The sequence below is a fragment of the Oncorhynchus masou genome, unplaced genomic scaffold, assembly GCF_036934945.1.
Source record: "Oncorhynchus masou masou isolate Uvic2021 unplaced genomic scaffold, UVic_Omas_1.1 unplaced_scaffold_7163, whole genome shotgun sequence".
NCBI lineage: Eukaryota > Metazoa > Chordata > Actinopteri > Salmoniformes > Salmonidae > Oncorhynchus > Oncorhynchus masou.
Window position 1 is genome coordinate 1 of NW_027013633.1, and position 15648 is coordinate 15648.

General features: G+C 42.8%; 1 pseudogene; it reads right to left on the reverse strand.

Moving 5' to 3' along the window:
• Nucleotides 1-2931: 2931 nt before the first annotated feature.
• Nucleotides 2932-14058, reverse strand: LOC135537174 (gamma-aminobutyric acid receptor subunit beta-3-like; annotated as a pseudogene).
• Between the last annotated feature and the right edge of the window lie 1590 nt (nucleotides 14059-15648).

Sequence of the window (15648 nt, forward strand, 5' to 3'; positions counted from 1 at the left end):
GTGATGAGATCCAGTCCATTCCTAAAGAGAAAGCAGAACAGTGATGAGATCCAGTCCATTCCTAAAGAGAAAGCTGTGGGACAGTGATGAGATCCAGTCCATTCCTAAAGAGAAAGCTGTGGACAGTGATGAGATCCAGTCCATTCCTAAAGAGAAAGCTGTGGGACAGTGATGAGATCCAGTCCATTCCTAAAGAGAAAGCTGTGGAACAGTGATGAGATCCAGTCCATTCCTAAAAGCTGTGGACAGTGATGAGATCAGTCCATTCCTAAGAAAGCTGTGGGACAGTGATGAGATCCAGTCCATTCCTATAGAGAAAGCTGTGGGACAGTGATGAGATCCAGTCCATTCCTATAGAGAAAGCTGTGGGACAGTGATGAGATCCAGTCCATTCCTATAGAGAAAGCTGTAGAACAGTGATGAGATCCAGTCCATTCCTAAAGAGAAAGCTGTGGGACAGTGATGAGATCCAGTCCATTCCCATAGAAAGCTGTGGAACAGTGATGAGATCCAGTCCATTCCTATAGAGAAAGCTGTGGGACAGTGATGAGATCCAGTCCATTCCTATAGAGAAAGCTGTGGGACAGTGATGAGATCCAGTCCATTCCTAAGAGAAAGCTGTAGAACAGTGATAGAGATCCAGTCCATTCCTATAGAGAAAGCTGTGGGACAGTGATGAGATCCAGTCCATTCCTAAAGAGAAAGCTGTAGAACAGTGATGAGATCCAGTCCATTCCTAAAGAGAAAGCTGTGGGACAAAGTGATGGGAGTCCAGTCCATTCCTATAGAGAAAGCTGTGGGACAGTGATGAGAGCCAGTCCATTCCTAAAGAGAAAGCTGTGGGACAGTGATGAGATCCAGTCCATTCCTATAGAGAAAGCTGTAGAACAGTGATAGAGATCCAGTCCATTCCTAAAGAGAAAGCTGTGGGACAGTGATGAGAGCCAGTCCATTCCTAAAGAGAAAGCTGTGGGACAGTGATGAGAGCCAGTCATTCCTAAAGGAAAGCTGTAGAACAGTGATGAGATCCAGTCCATTCCTATAGAGAAAGCTGTGGGACAGTGATGAGACCAGTCCATTCCTATAAGAAAGCTGTGGGACAGTGATGAGATCCAGTCCATTCCTATGAAAGCTGTAGAACAGTGATGAGATCCAGTCCATTCCTAAAGAGAAAGCTGTGGGACAGTGATGAGATCCAGTCCATTCCTATAGAGAAAGCTGTGGGACAGTGATGAGATCCAGTCCATTCCTAACGAGAAAGCTGTAGAACAGTGATGAGATCCAGTCCATTCCTATAGAGAAAGCTGTGGGACAGTGGTGAGAGTCCGGTCCGACCTTCTAGAGAAAGCTGTAGAACAGTGATGAGATCCAGTCCATTCCTAAAGAGAAAGCTGTGGGACAGTGATGAGATCCCAGTCCATTCCTATAGAGAAAGCTGTGGGACAGCGATGAGATCCCAGTCCATTCCAAAGAGAAAGCTGTGGGACAGTGATAAGAGCCAGTCCATTCCTAAAGAGAAAGCTGTAGAACAGTGATGAGATCCAGTCCATTCCTATAGAGAAAGCTGTGGGACAGTGATGAGAGCCAGTCCATTCCTAAAGAGAAAGCTGTGGGACAGTGATGAGAGCCAGTCCATTCCTAAAGAGAAAGCTGTGGAACAGTGATGAGATCCAGTCCATTCCTAAAGAGAAAGCTGTGGAACAGTGATGAGATCCAGTCCATTCCTAGAAAGCTGTAGAACAGTGATGAGAGCCAGTCCATTCCTAAAAGAAAGCTGTAGGAACAGTGATGAGATCCAGTCCATTCCTAAAGAAAGCTGTGGGACAGTGATGAGATCCAGTCCATTCCTAGAGAAAGCTGTGGGACAGTGATGAGATCCAGTCCATTCCTAAAGAGAAAGCTGTAGAACAGTGATGAGAGCCAGTCCATTCCTAAAGAGCAAGCTGTAGAACAGTGATGAGATCCAGTCCATTCCTAAAGAGAAAACTGTGGGACGGTGATGAGATCCAGTCCATTCCTACAGAAAGCTGTAGAACAGTGATGAGATCCAGTCCATTCCTAAAGAGAAAGCTGTGGGACAGTGATGAGATCCAGTCCATTCCTAGAAGCTGTAGAACAGTGATGAGATCCAGTCCATTCTAAAGAGAAAACTGTGGGACAGTGATGAGATCCAGTCCATTCCTAAAGGCTAGCTGTAGAACAGTGATGAGATCCAGTCCATTCCTACAAGAGAAAGCTGTGCAGGACGAGTGATGAGAGCCAGTCCATCTCTATAGAGAAAGATGTGGGACAGTGATTGAGAGCCAGTCCATTCCTATAGAGAAAGCTGTGGGACAGTGATGAGATCCAGTCCATTCCTAAGAGAAAGCTGTAGAACAGTGATGAGATCCAGTCCATTCCTACAGAGAAAGCTGTGGGACAGTGATGAGATCAGTCCATTCTAAAGAAAGCTGTGGGACAGTGATGGGAGCCAGTCATTCCTATAGAGAAGCGGTTGGAGTACATTGTCTTTAGTCAGACTTCTACATCAGTGACTCCTGAGTGTCTGCACATCTGCACTGATTGAAATTGAGGGATATGTGTCATAAAGGAGTACCACTACCTTTCAGAAGACAATGGTGAGATGAGACATCATATATATATGGAGGAACAGTACTAACCTCAGATGAGACATTATATATGTATGTGGAGAGACAGTACTAACCCCAGATGAGTTACATTATATATATGTGCTGGAGAGGCAGTACTAACCTCAGATGAGACATTATATATATATGTGGAGAGGCAGTACTAGCCTCAGATGAGACATTATATATATATATATGGGAGACAGTACTAACCTCAGATGGGACATAATATATATATATATGGAGAGACAGTACTAACCTCAGATGGAGACAGTATATATATATATGGAGAGACAGTACTAACCTCAGTCCGTAGAGCACGGTGCCGTCCGGAGTGCAGTCGGATCATCCGGTTCTTCACGGTGACCCCATGCACAAAGGACTTCTTATCATTGAGGAAGTAGGTGTCGGGGACCCAGAGCTGGTCAGCGACCCGGTTATCCAGCGTCAGATTGAGGGGGATCCCAGCGTACGCCAGCCTCTTGTCCCTCCAGTACTGCTGGAAGTACATGGTCAACGTGTAGTCCTGGAGACGCAGAGAAGTAGATCAGTCGTATCATGGTTTCACCTACAGAACCAGTCAAACGTTTGGATACAACAACTCATTCAAGGGTTTTTATTTATTTTTACTATTTTCCACATTGTAGAATAATAGTGAAAACGTCAAAACTATGAAATAACACATATAGAATCTTGTAGTAACCAAAAAAGTTTTAAAACAAATCCAAATATATTTTATATTTGATTCTTTAAAAAAAGAAGCCACCATTTGCCGTGATGACAACTTTGCACACTCTTGGCATTCTCTCAACCAGCATCATGAGGAATGCTTTTCCAACAGTCTGAAGGAGTTACCACATATGCTAAGAACTTGTTGGCTGCTTTTCCTTCACTCTGCGGTCCAACTCATCCCGAAACATCTCAATTGGGTTGTCCTACACTTATGGTGGCGCTATTTCATTTTTGGAAGAAAAACGTTCCCGTTTTAAACAAGATATTTTGTCACAAAAAGATGCTCGACTATGCATATAATTGCTACTGTTCGAAAGAAAACACTCTGACGTGTCCAGAAATACAAATATCTTCTCTGTGCGTGCCCTTTAACGTGAGCTTCAGGCAAAACCAAGATGACTTGGCATCCAGGAAATGACAAGGATTTTTGAGGCTCTGTCTTTCATGATCTCCTTATATGGCTGTGAACGCAAGAGGAATGAGTCTGCCCTTTCTGTCGTTTCCCCAAGGTGTCTGCAGCATTGTGACGTATTTGTAGGCAGATCGTTGGAAGATTGACCATAAGAGACCACATTTACCACGTGTCCGCCCGGTGTCCTGCGCCGAAATTGGTGCGCAAAAGTCACCTGCCAGTATTTTTCCATGGGGCACAGAGAGAGAAGCAAGCTTCCACGAACTGCATGTCAATGAAGAGATATGTGAAAAAACACCTTGAGGATTGATTCCAAACAACGCTTGCCATGTTTCGGTCGATATTATGTAGTTAATCCGGAAAAAGTTTCACGTTGTAGGTGACTGCATTTTCGGTTCGTTTCGGTAGCCAGGCGCAATGTAGAAAACGGAACGATTTCTCCTACACACAGACGCTTTCAGGAAACACTGCGCATTTGGTATGTGGCTGGGAGTCTCCTCATTGAAAACATCAGAAGCTCTTCAAAGGTAAATGATTTTATTTATTTGGTTATCTGGCTTTTGTGAAAATGTTGCGTGCTACATGCTACACAAAATGCTATGCTAGCTTTGCATACTCTTACACAAATTAGTCAATTTCTATGGTTCAAAAGCATATTTTGAAAATCTGAGATGACAGTGTTGTTAAGAAAAGGCTAAGCTTGAGAGCAAACGCATTATTTTAATTTTATTTGCGATTTTCAGAAATCGTTAACGTTGCGTTATGCTAATGAGCCTGAGGCTTAGTCACAATCCCGGATCCGGGATGGGAGTTTCGGTCGAATGATCGTGGAGGCCAGGTCGTCTGATGCAGGGTGGCAGGTAGCCTAGAGGTTAGAGCGTTGGGCCAGTCACCGAAAGTTTGCTGGATCAGGAACTCCCGAGCTGACAAGGTTAAAATCTGTCCTTCAGCCCATAAGTAAAGGCAGTTAACCCACTGCTCCCCGGAGCGCCGAGAGACGTGGATGTCGATTATGGCAGCCCCCCACACCTCTCTGATTCAAAGGGGTTGGATTAAAAGCAAAAGACAAATTTCAGATGAAGGCATTCAGTTGTACAACTGACTAGGTATCCCCTTTCCATCACTCTCTCTTGGTCAAATAGACCTTACACAGCCTGGAGGTGTGTTTTGAGTCATTGCCTATTACAAAACAAATGTTAGTCCCAGTAAGGGAAAACCAGACGGGATGGTGTATCGCTGCATAATGCTGTGGTAGCCATGCTGGTCACGAGTTCCTTGAATTCTAAATAAATCACAGACAGTGTCACCAGCAAAGCACCATCACACCTCCTCCTCCATGCTTCACGGTGGAAACCACACATGCAGATATCATCCTAATCTAATCTTTCTTACAAAAACACGATGTTCGCAACCAAAAATCTAAAATTTGGACTCATCAGACCAAAGGACCGATTTCCACTGGTCAAATGTCCATTGTCTCTTCTTCTTATTGGTGTCCTTTAGTAGTGGTTTCTTTGCAGCAATTCAACCATGAAGGCCTGATTCACGCAGTCTCCTCTGAACAGTTGATGTTGAGATGTCTGTTACTTGAACTCTGTGACGCATGCAATCTGAGGTGCAGTTAACTAATGAACTTCTCCTCTGCAGCAGAGGTAACTCTGGGTCTTCCTTTCCTGTGGCGGTTCTCTTGAGAGCCAGATTCATCATAGCGCTTTGATGGTTTTTTGCGACTGCACTTGAAGAAACTTTCAATGTTCTTGAAATTGGATTGACTGACCTTCATGTCTTAGAGTAATGATGGACTGTCAGTTCTCTTTGCTTATTTGAGTTGTTCTTGCCATAATATGGACTTGGTCTTTAACCAAATAGGGCTATCTTCTGTATATCCCCCCTACCTTGTCACAACACAACTGATTGGCTCAAACACATTAAGAAGGAAAGAAACTCCACAAATTAACTTTTAACTAGGCACACATGTTAATTGAAATGTATTCCAGGTGACTACCTCATGAAGCTGGTTGAGAGAATACCAAGCTTGTGCAAAGCTGTCATCAAGGCCAAAGGTGGCTACTTTGAAGAATCTCAAATATAAAATAGACCTCCTCCACAGCCATTATTCAGGACCTGTCTAGTATAGACCCCCACCTCCACAGCCATTATTCAGGACCTGTCTAGTATAGACCCCCTCCTCCACAGCCATTATTCAGGACCTGTCTAGTATAGACCCCCTCCTCCACAGCCATTATTCAGGACCTGTCAAGCACAGACCCAGGCAGGGGGTGTCTAGTATAGCACAGACCCAGGCAGGGGGTGTCTAGTATAGCACAGACCCAGGCAGGGGGTGTCTAGTATAGCACAGACCCAGGCAGGGGGTGTCTAGTATAGCACAGACCCAGGCAGGTGGTGTCTAGTATAGCACAGACCCAGGCAGGGGTGTCTAGCATGCAGACCCAGGCAGGGGGTGTCTAGTATAACACAGACCCAGGCAGGGGGTGTCTAGTATAGACCCAGGCAGGGGGTGTCTAGCATAGACCCAGGCAGGGGTGTCTAGTATAGCACAGGCCTAGGCAGGGGTGTCTAGTATAGCACAGACCCAGGCAGGGGGTGTCTAGTATAGACCCAGGCAGGGGGTGTCTAGTATACAGACCCAGGCAGGGGGTGTCTAGTATAGACCCAGGCAGGGGGTGTCTAGTATAGCACAGACCCAGGCAGGGGGTGTCTAGTATAGCACAGACCCAGGCAGGGGGTGTCTAGTATAGCACAGACCCAGGCAGGGGGTGTCTAGTATAGCACAGACCCAGGCAGGGGGTGTCTAGTATAGACCCAGGCAGGGGGTGTCTAGTATAGCACAGACCCAGGCAGGGGGTGTCTAGTATAGCACAGACCCAGGCAGGGGGTATACCTACTACCTTTCACCAGAACCCCTGGTCAAACATATGGAACTATAAAGGGAGCCATTTTAGTTATTTAGCAGACACTTTAGAGCGACAAAGTGGATACATTTTTTCATTTTTTTACTGGTCCCCCATGGGAATCAAACCCACAACCCTGGCATTGCAAGAGCCATGCCTCACCAACTGAGCCGCAGTATCGACACTACTGTCTGTTTCAGTTTGTAAGGATGGCCGATAACCTCGCCAACTAAGCCCATGCCAAGACACTGCTACAAACTGAATCTTCAAATAAAAAGAATAACTTTGTAACAACCTGAAGCAGGCTGGGACAGGGTTATACACAACCTGAAGCAGGCTGGGACAGGGTTATAACAACCTGAAGCAGGCTGGGACAGGGTTATAACAACCTGAAGCAGGCTGGGACAGGGTTATAACAACCTGCCACACATCAAGCAAACAGAGTCAGGCTGTGAATTATTCAGACACCATTCTGATCATCTGTCCCAATGGCAACCCATTCCCTACATAGTGCACTACTCTTCACCAGAGCCCTTTGGGGCCGTGGTCAAAAGTAGTGCAACTGTATAGGAAATGGGGTGTCATTTGGGACACAACCTCTAAGACCAGTTCTACTGTTGAGGGGAATGCTTTTAAAATGGCCCTCTGTGGGCTCGACCACTTAGCTGTGCTCTGCTGACTCATTATGAAACTCCTGAAATAGTGGTTACAAAGTTAAGCTGTCAGCAACATAACCAAGCACTTTGGTATTGTAGGAATGTATTGTAGTGGTCCTGTCCGTAGCTCGGTTCAATAGAGCATGGCCCTGGCAACACCACAGTTGTGGGTTGAATTCCCACTAGGGTTACATAGCTAAATGTATGGACTGCTGTCACTTTGGAAAACATTTTCTGCTGTGTAAATGGAATATATTACTGAATTGGCCTATATTACAGTACTGTATTGGCCTATATTAAGGTATTAGAGTACTGTATTGGCTAAAATTACAGTATTAGAGTACTGTATTGGCCTATTACAGTATTAGAGTACTGTATTGGCTTATATTACAGTATTAGAGTACTGTATTGGCCTATATTACAGTATTAGAGTACTGTATTGGCTAAAATTACAGTATTAGAGTACTGTATTGGCCTATATTACAGTATTAGAGTACTGTATTGGCTAAAATTACAGTATTAGAGTACTGTATTGGCCTATATTACAGTATTAGAGTACTGTATTGGCTAAAATTACAGTATTAGAGTACTGTATTGGCCTATATTACAGTATTAGAGTACTGTATTGGCTAAAATTACAGTATTAGAGTACTGTATTGGCCTATATTACAGTATTAGAGTACTGTATTGGCCTATATTAGGAGCTAGAAACACAACTATTCCACTGTACTGTAGGAGCTAGAAACACAACTATTCCACTGCACTGTAGGAGCTAGAAAACACAACTATTCCACTGCACTGTAGGAGCTAGAAAAACAACTATTCCACTGCACTGTAGGAGCTGGAACACAACTATTCCACTGCACTGTAGGAGCTGGAACACAACTATTCCAGTGCACTGTAGGAGCTAGAACACAAGCATTTCACTGTACTGTAGGAGCTAGAAACACAAGCATTCCACTGTACTGTAGGAGCTAGAAACACAAGCATTCCACTGTAAGAGCTAGACTCACAAGCATTCCACTGTACTGTAGGAGCTAGAAACACAAGCATTCCACTGTAAGGAGCTAGAAACACAAGCATTCCACTGTAAGGAGCTAGAAACACAAGCATTCCACTGTAAGGAGCTAGAAACACAAGCATTCCACTGTAGGAGCTAGAAACACAAGCATTCCACTGTAAGGAGCTAGAAACACAAGTATTCCACTGTAGGAGCTAGAAACACAAGCATTCCACTGTACTGTAGGAGCTAGAAACACAAGCGTTCCACTGTACTGTAGGAGCTAGAAACACAAGCGTTCCACTGTAGCGAGCTAGAAACACAAGCGTTCCACTGTAGGAGCTAGAAACACAAGCGTTCCACTGTAGCAGCTAGAAACACAAGCGTTCCACTGTACTGTAGGAGCAAGAAACACAAGCGTTCCACTGTAGGAGCTAGAAACACAAGCGTTCCACTGTAGCAGCTAGAAACACAAGCATTCCACTGTACTGTAGAAGCTAGAAACACAAGCATTCCACTGTACTGTAGGAGCTAGAAACACAAGCATTCCACTGTACTGTAGGAGCTAGAAACACAAGCATTCCACTGTACTGTAGGAGCTAGAAACACAAGCATTCCACTGTACTGTAGGAGCTAGAAACACAAGCATTCCACTGTAGGAGCTAGAAACACAAGCATTCCACTGTAGGAGCTAGAAACACAAGCATTCCACTGTACTGTAGGAGCTAGAAACACAAGCATTCCACTGTACTGTAGGAGCTAGAAACACAAGCATTCCACTGTACTGTAGGAGCTAGAAACACAAGCATTCCACTGTACTGTAGGAGCTAGAAACACAAGCATTCCACTGTACTGTAGGAGCTAGAAACACAAGCATTCCACTGTAGGAGCTAGAAACACAAGCATTCCACTGTAAGAGCTAGACTCACAAGCATTCCACTGTACTGTAGGAGCTAGAAACACAAGCATTCCACTGTACTGTAGGAGCTAGAAACACAAGCATTCCACTGTACTGTAGGACCTAGAAACACAAGCATTCCACTGTACTGTAGGAGCTAGAAACACAAGCATTCCACTGTAGTGAGCTAGAAACACAAGCATTCCACTGTACTGTAGGAGCTAGAAACACAAGCATTCCACTGTAGGAGCTAGAAACACAAGCATTCCACTGTACTGTAGGAGCCAGAAACACAAGCATTCCACTGTAGGAGCTAGAAACACAAGCATTCCACTGTACTGTAGGAGCTAGAAACACAAGCATTCCACTGTACTGTAGGAGCTAGAAACACAAGCATTCCACTGTACTGTAGGAGCTAGAAACACAAGCATTCCACTGTACTGTAGGAGCTAGAAACACAAGCATTCCACTGTACTGTAGGAGCTAGAAACACAAGCATTCCACTGTACTGTAGGAGCTATAAACACAAGCAATCCACTGTACTGTAGGAGCTATAAACAAAAGCATTCCACTGTACTATAGGAGCTAGAAACACAAGCATTCCACTGTAGGAGCTAGAAACACAAGCATTCCACTGTACTGTAGGAGCTAGAAACACAAGCATTCCACTGTACTGTAGGAGCTAGAAACACAAGCATTCCACTGTACTGTAGGAGCTAGAAACACAAGCATTCCACTGTACTGTAGGAGCTAGAAACACAAGCATTCCACTGTACTGTAGGAGCTAGAAACACAAGCATTCCACTGTACTGTAGGAGCTAGAAACACAAGCATTCCACTGTACTGTAGGAGCTAGAAACACAAGCATTCCACTGTACTGTAGGAGCTAGAAACACAAGCATTCCACTGTATAGAGCTAGAAACACAAGCATTCCACTGTACTATAGGAGCTAGAAACACAAGCGTTCCACTGTACTATAGGAGCTAGAAACACAAGCATTCCACTGTAGGAGCTAGAAACACAAGCATTCCACTGTACTGTAGGAGCTAGAAACACAAGCATTCCACTGTACTGTAGGAGCTAGAAACACAAGCATTCCACTGTACTGTAGGAGCTAGAAACACAAGCATTCCACTGTACTGTAGGAGCTAGAAACACAAGCATTCCACTGTACTGTAGGAGCTAGAAACACAAGCATTCCACTGTACTGTAGGAGCTATAAACACAAGCATTCCACTGTACTGTAAGAGCTAGAAACACAAGCATTCCACTGTACTATAGGAGCTAGAAACACAAGCATTCCACTGTACTGTAGGAGCTAGAAACACAAGCATTCCACTGTACTGTAGGAGCTAGAAACACAAGCATTTCACTGTACTGTAGGAGCTAGAAACACAAGCATTCCACTGTACTGTAGGAGCTAGAAACACAAGCATTCCACTGTACTGTAGGAGCTATAAACACAAGCATTCCACTGTACTGTAGGAGCTAGAAACACAAGCATTCCCGGCAACAATAAATTAACATCTCTGATCTTGTCAATATCAGATTGTCTTAATACTCCATAATAATAAATTACAGTATATATACTGTATCATGCTTTAAATGTTTATACTTTACAAACTTACATTTTCATTATGTAAATCTGTCGTAGCCAGAAGAAAAATATATATGTTTACCAAATGGTTTAATGATTATCAATGATGAGCTGTAGGATTAAGTAACGGTAAAATTTAATTTAATTTTACTAGGCAAGTCAGTTAAGAACAAATTCTTATTTTCAATGACGGCCTAGGAACAGTGGGTTACCTGCCTGTTCAGGGGCAGAACAACAGATTTGTACCTTGTCAGCGCGGGGATTTGAACTTGCAACCTTTCGAGTTACTAGTCCACCGCTCTAACCACTAGGCTACCCTGCCGTTAAAATGTATTTTAACAAATGAGAAGAGAATCATATCAAAAGTAATGTGAGCGTTGCACTGTGAAAAGCAATGACTTTATATGACCATGCATCGCAATGTGAAACGTGTATTTCTATATAGAAACGCTGATGAAGTAGCATCCTTATCCTGCTCAGCAAAACAGAACACCCACCAACTTCTCAACCAAAAGGTTTTCACCTCTGACACGTAAAGACAGTGGAAAGGTAAACGATACTGATGTCTGAAATACTGTCGGTTACGACGGCTCAACGCTTCAAACAACATGAAGACAACATTGTCAATAAGGAAAAGGCATGATACTGATGTCTGAACGTATAGCATTACGACGCTCAACGTTTCAAACAACATGAAGACAACATTGTCAATAAGGAAAAGGTAAACGATACTGATGTCTGAAATACTGTCGGTCAACGTACATAGCATTACGACGGCTCAACGCTTCAAACAACATGAAGACAACATTGTCAATAAGGAAAAGGTAAACGATACTGATGTCTGAAATACTGTCGGTCAACGTATAGCATTACGAACCGGCTCAACGTTTCAAACAACATGAAGACAACATTGTCAATAAGGAAAAGGTAAGCGATACTGATGTCTGAAATACTGTCGGTCAACGATAGCATTACGACGGCTCAACGCTTCAAACAACATGAAGACAACATTGTCAATAAGGAAAAGGTAAACGCATACTGATGTCTGAAATACTGTCTGGTCAACTATAGCATTACGACGCTCAACGTTTCAAACAACATGAAGACAACATTGTCAATAAGGAAGAGGTAAGCGATACTGATGTCTGAAATACTGTCGGTCAACGTATAGCATTACGATCGGCTCAACGCTTCAAACAACATGAAGACAACATTGTCAATAAGGAAAAGGCAAACGATACTGATGTCTGCAGTCACTGTCGGTCAACGCTTAGCATTACGATCGGCTCAACGCTTCAAACAACATGAAGACAACATTGTCAATAAGGAAAAGGTAAACGATACTGATGTCTGAAATACCGTCAGTCAACATAGCATTACGATCGCTCAACGCTTTCAAACAACATGAATGACAAACATCGCTCAATAAGTGAAGATAGGCTGTACTACTGCATGTCTGAAATACTGTCAGGTCAACGATAGCACATTGCATCGGCTCAACGCTTCAAACAACATGAAGACAACATTGTCAATAAGGAAAAGGTAAACCAGTACGATCAATGCTCCGAAATACTGTCGGGTCAACGATAGCATTACGACGGCTCAACGTTTCAAACAACATGAAGACAACATTGTCAATAAGGAAAAGGTAAACGATACTGATGTCTGAAATACTGTCGGTCAACTATAGCATTACGACGGCTCAACGCTTCAAACAACATGAAGACAACATTGTCAATAAGGAAAGGTAAACGATACTGAATGTCTGAAATACTGTCGGTCAACGTATAGCATTACGACGGCTCAACGTTTCAAACAACATGAAGACAACATTGTCAATAAGGAAAAGGTAAACGATACTGATGTCTGAAATACTGTCGGTCAACGCATAGCATTACGATCGGCTCAACGTTTCAAACAACATGAAGACAACATTGTCAATAAGGAAAAGGTAAACGATACTGATGTCTGAAATACTGTCGGTCAACGTATAGCATTAATGCGATCTGCTCAACGCTTCAAACAACATGAAGACAACATTGTCAATAAGGAAGAGGTGTTGATACTGATGTCTGAAATACTGTCGGTCAACGTATAGCATTACGATCGGCTCAACGTTTCAAACAACATGAAGACAACATTGTCAATAAGGAAAAGGTAAACGATACTGATGTCTGAAATACTGTCGGTCAACGTATAGCATTACGATCGCTCAACGCTTCAAACAACATGAAGACAACATTGTCAATAAGGAAAAGGTAAACCATACGAATGTCTGAAATATGTCAACATTATCTGTAAACAGCCCACCCAATTTACCTACCTCATCCCCATACTGTTTTTATTTATTTACTTTTCTGCTCTTTTGCACACCATCATGCACATCATCATCCAGTGCTCATTTATCACTCCAGTGTTAATTTGCTAAATTGTAATTATTCGCTCCTATGGCCTATTTATTGCCTTCCTCCTCATGCCTTTTGCACACACTGTATATAGACTTTATTTTTTTCCTACTATGTTATTGACTTGCTTGTTTATTGTTTTACTCCATGTGTAACTCTGTGTTGTTGTCTGTGTCGCACTGCTTTGCTTTATCTTGGCCAGGACGCAGTTGCAAATGAAAACTTGTTCTCAACTAGCCTACCTGGTTAAATAAAGGTGAAATAAAAAATATAAAATAATAAATAATAAAAATGATGCAACATCCACAGTCAATCAGTGGTCAAATGTAAGTATATAGATTTATTTATACTGCTTACCATGTTGACCTCTGACACCATGTCGATGTTTGCCACATCTAAACTCATGCCAACAGAAACCGGTTTGCCTGAGAAATAGGAACAATAATCAAATACCATTAACATGACAAATAACGTATATTATTATATTCATTATAGTAATATTATTGGGCAATAATTTGCACCATCATCAACGCGCAAAAAAAGTGTAGATGTACCTCCAAAGTCTGGTCGAAGGCGGATATCATACCCCTTTAACAGTTTGTCCACCGTCTCTTTTACGAAAGACATATTCCCCGGTTCGTTGGCGCTGAAATACAAGAAAGAGACCATTAAACTAACTTTTTTCCAATAGGACGGGACCATCCCTTCTTTACGACGGGTCTCTTCCCCAACACTCACCTCTGCGCACAGCACATCAACGCCACTATGAGTGACACAGAGAGAATGTCAAATTCCTCTTCTCTGCAAACTCCAACCATTTCTTGTGATCTCTCCAACATGGGATTACGCGTCTCGACTCTAAACAGGTGTTTAACGGGTTTCCCAGCGTTATAAAAAAACAAAAGCCGTAATATAACCACGTATATATGGCTATATTTCATCAGCAGCTCTCTGATTTTAACCTAACAGCTCCCGAGATCTTAGATCAGTTGAAATGTTTCACATCAGTCGGAAACAGTCTTTCTGTTTCTGTTGGAGATGTTATAGCACCGCGCATTAGGTGACCAAACATTTAGCCTAAACCGTTACCAGTAGCGGCTGCGAGACCCGTCGTGGTTTGAACTCATCCAAACCTCCATTATCCAAGCAGTGGCATTCATTGGTTCTTAGACACCCACGGCAATGTAGAAGTCCAAATGTCACTTCTGGGGTTTGAATTAGAGACCACCTCGTTTCCGAGTGCGCACAACTCATCTAGCCTACATTATCCATGTTGTTACCAGGTGTTTGCCAGGTTTTCTCTCCATTAGACGAGACTCACCACTGGTTCATACCACGTTGTCCGGAGTCTGAAGAAACTGTCTCTCTGTATGACAGAGCAGCTAAATGGACCTGGTTACGTGATACTACAGTTTGCGAGCTCGTTGGAGCGTTTTGCTGATTGGTAGAACAGCAGAATTCATATTGACTCAGGGGCCAGCCAGCAACAATTCACGAAACGGAAATATATCTATTATCTACATGGGTAAAACTGTTTTTAAATGTATATGCCCTGACATCATTAGTTTAATATTCCACAAGGTAATGTGGTGGTCCTATGCGCTCGGTCGGTAGAGCAGGGCGATACAACAGTAAATGTTATGGGTTCGATTCCTTGTAGGGAATTACCTAGATCAGTTATGTGTTGTGTGTGTATAACCTAGATCAGATCTATGTGTTGTGCGTGTGCTAACCTAGATCAGATCTATGTTATGTGCTAACCTTGATGCCCTAGATCAGATCTATGTTGTGTGTTAACTCTAGATCAGATCTATGTTATGTGTGTAACCTAGATCAGTTCTATTGTTATGTGTGTTAACCTGATCAGTTCTGTGTGTTAACCTAGATCAGTTGCTGTGTGTTAACCTAGATCAGATCTATGTTAGTGTGTTAACCTAGATCAGTTCTGTGTGTGTTAATCTAGATCAGATCTATGTTATGTGTGGTTAACCCAGATCAGTTCGTGTGTTAACCTAGATCAGTTGTGTGTGTGAACCTAGATCAGTTCTGGTGTTAACCCAGATCAGATCTACTGTTATGTGTGTTAACCTAGATCAGATCTACGCTGTGTGTGTTAACCTAGATCAGACTTCATCTGTTATGTGTTAACCAGCAGTCTTTCCCAGATCAGATCTATGTTATGTGTGTTAACCTAGACTCAGTTCTGTGTGTTAACCTAGACTGCGGTTCTGTGTGTTAACCTAGATCAGAACTACTGTTATGTGTGTTAACCCAGATCAGAACTATGTCATCCATGTGTGTTAATCCTAGATCAGTTATGTGTTGTATGTGTTAACCTAGATCAGAACTATGTTAGTGTGTTAACCTAGATCAGATTTATGTTATGTGTGTTAATCCTAGATCAGATC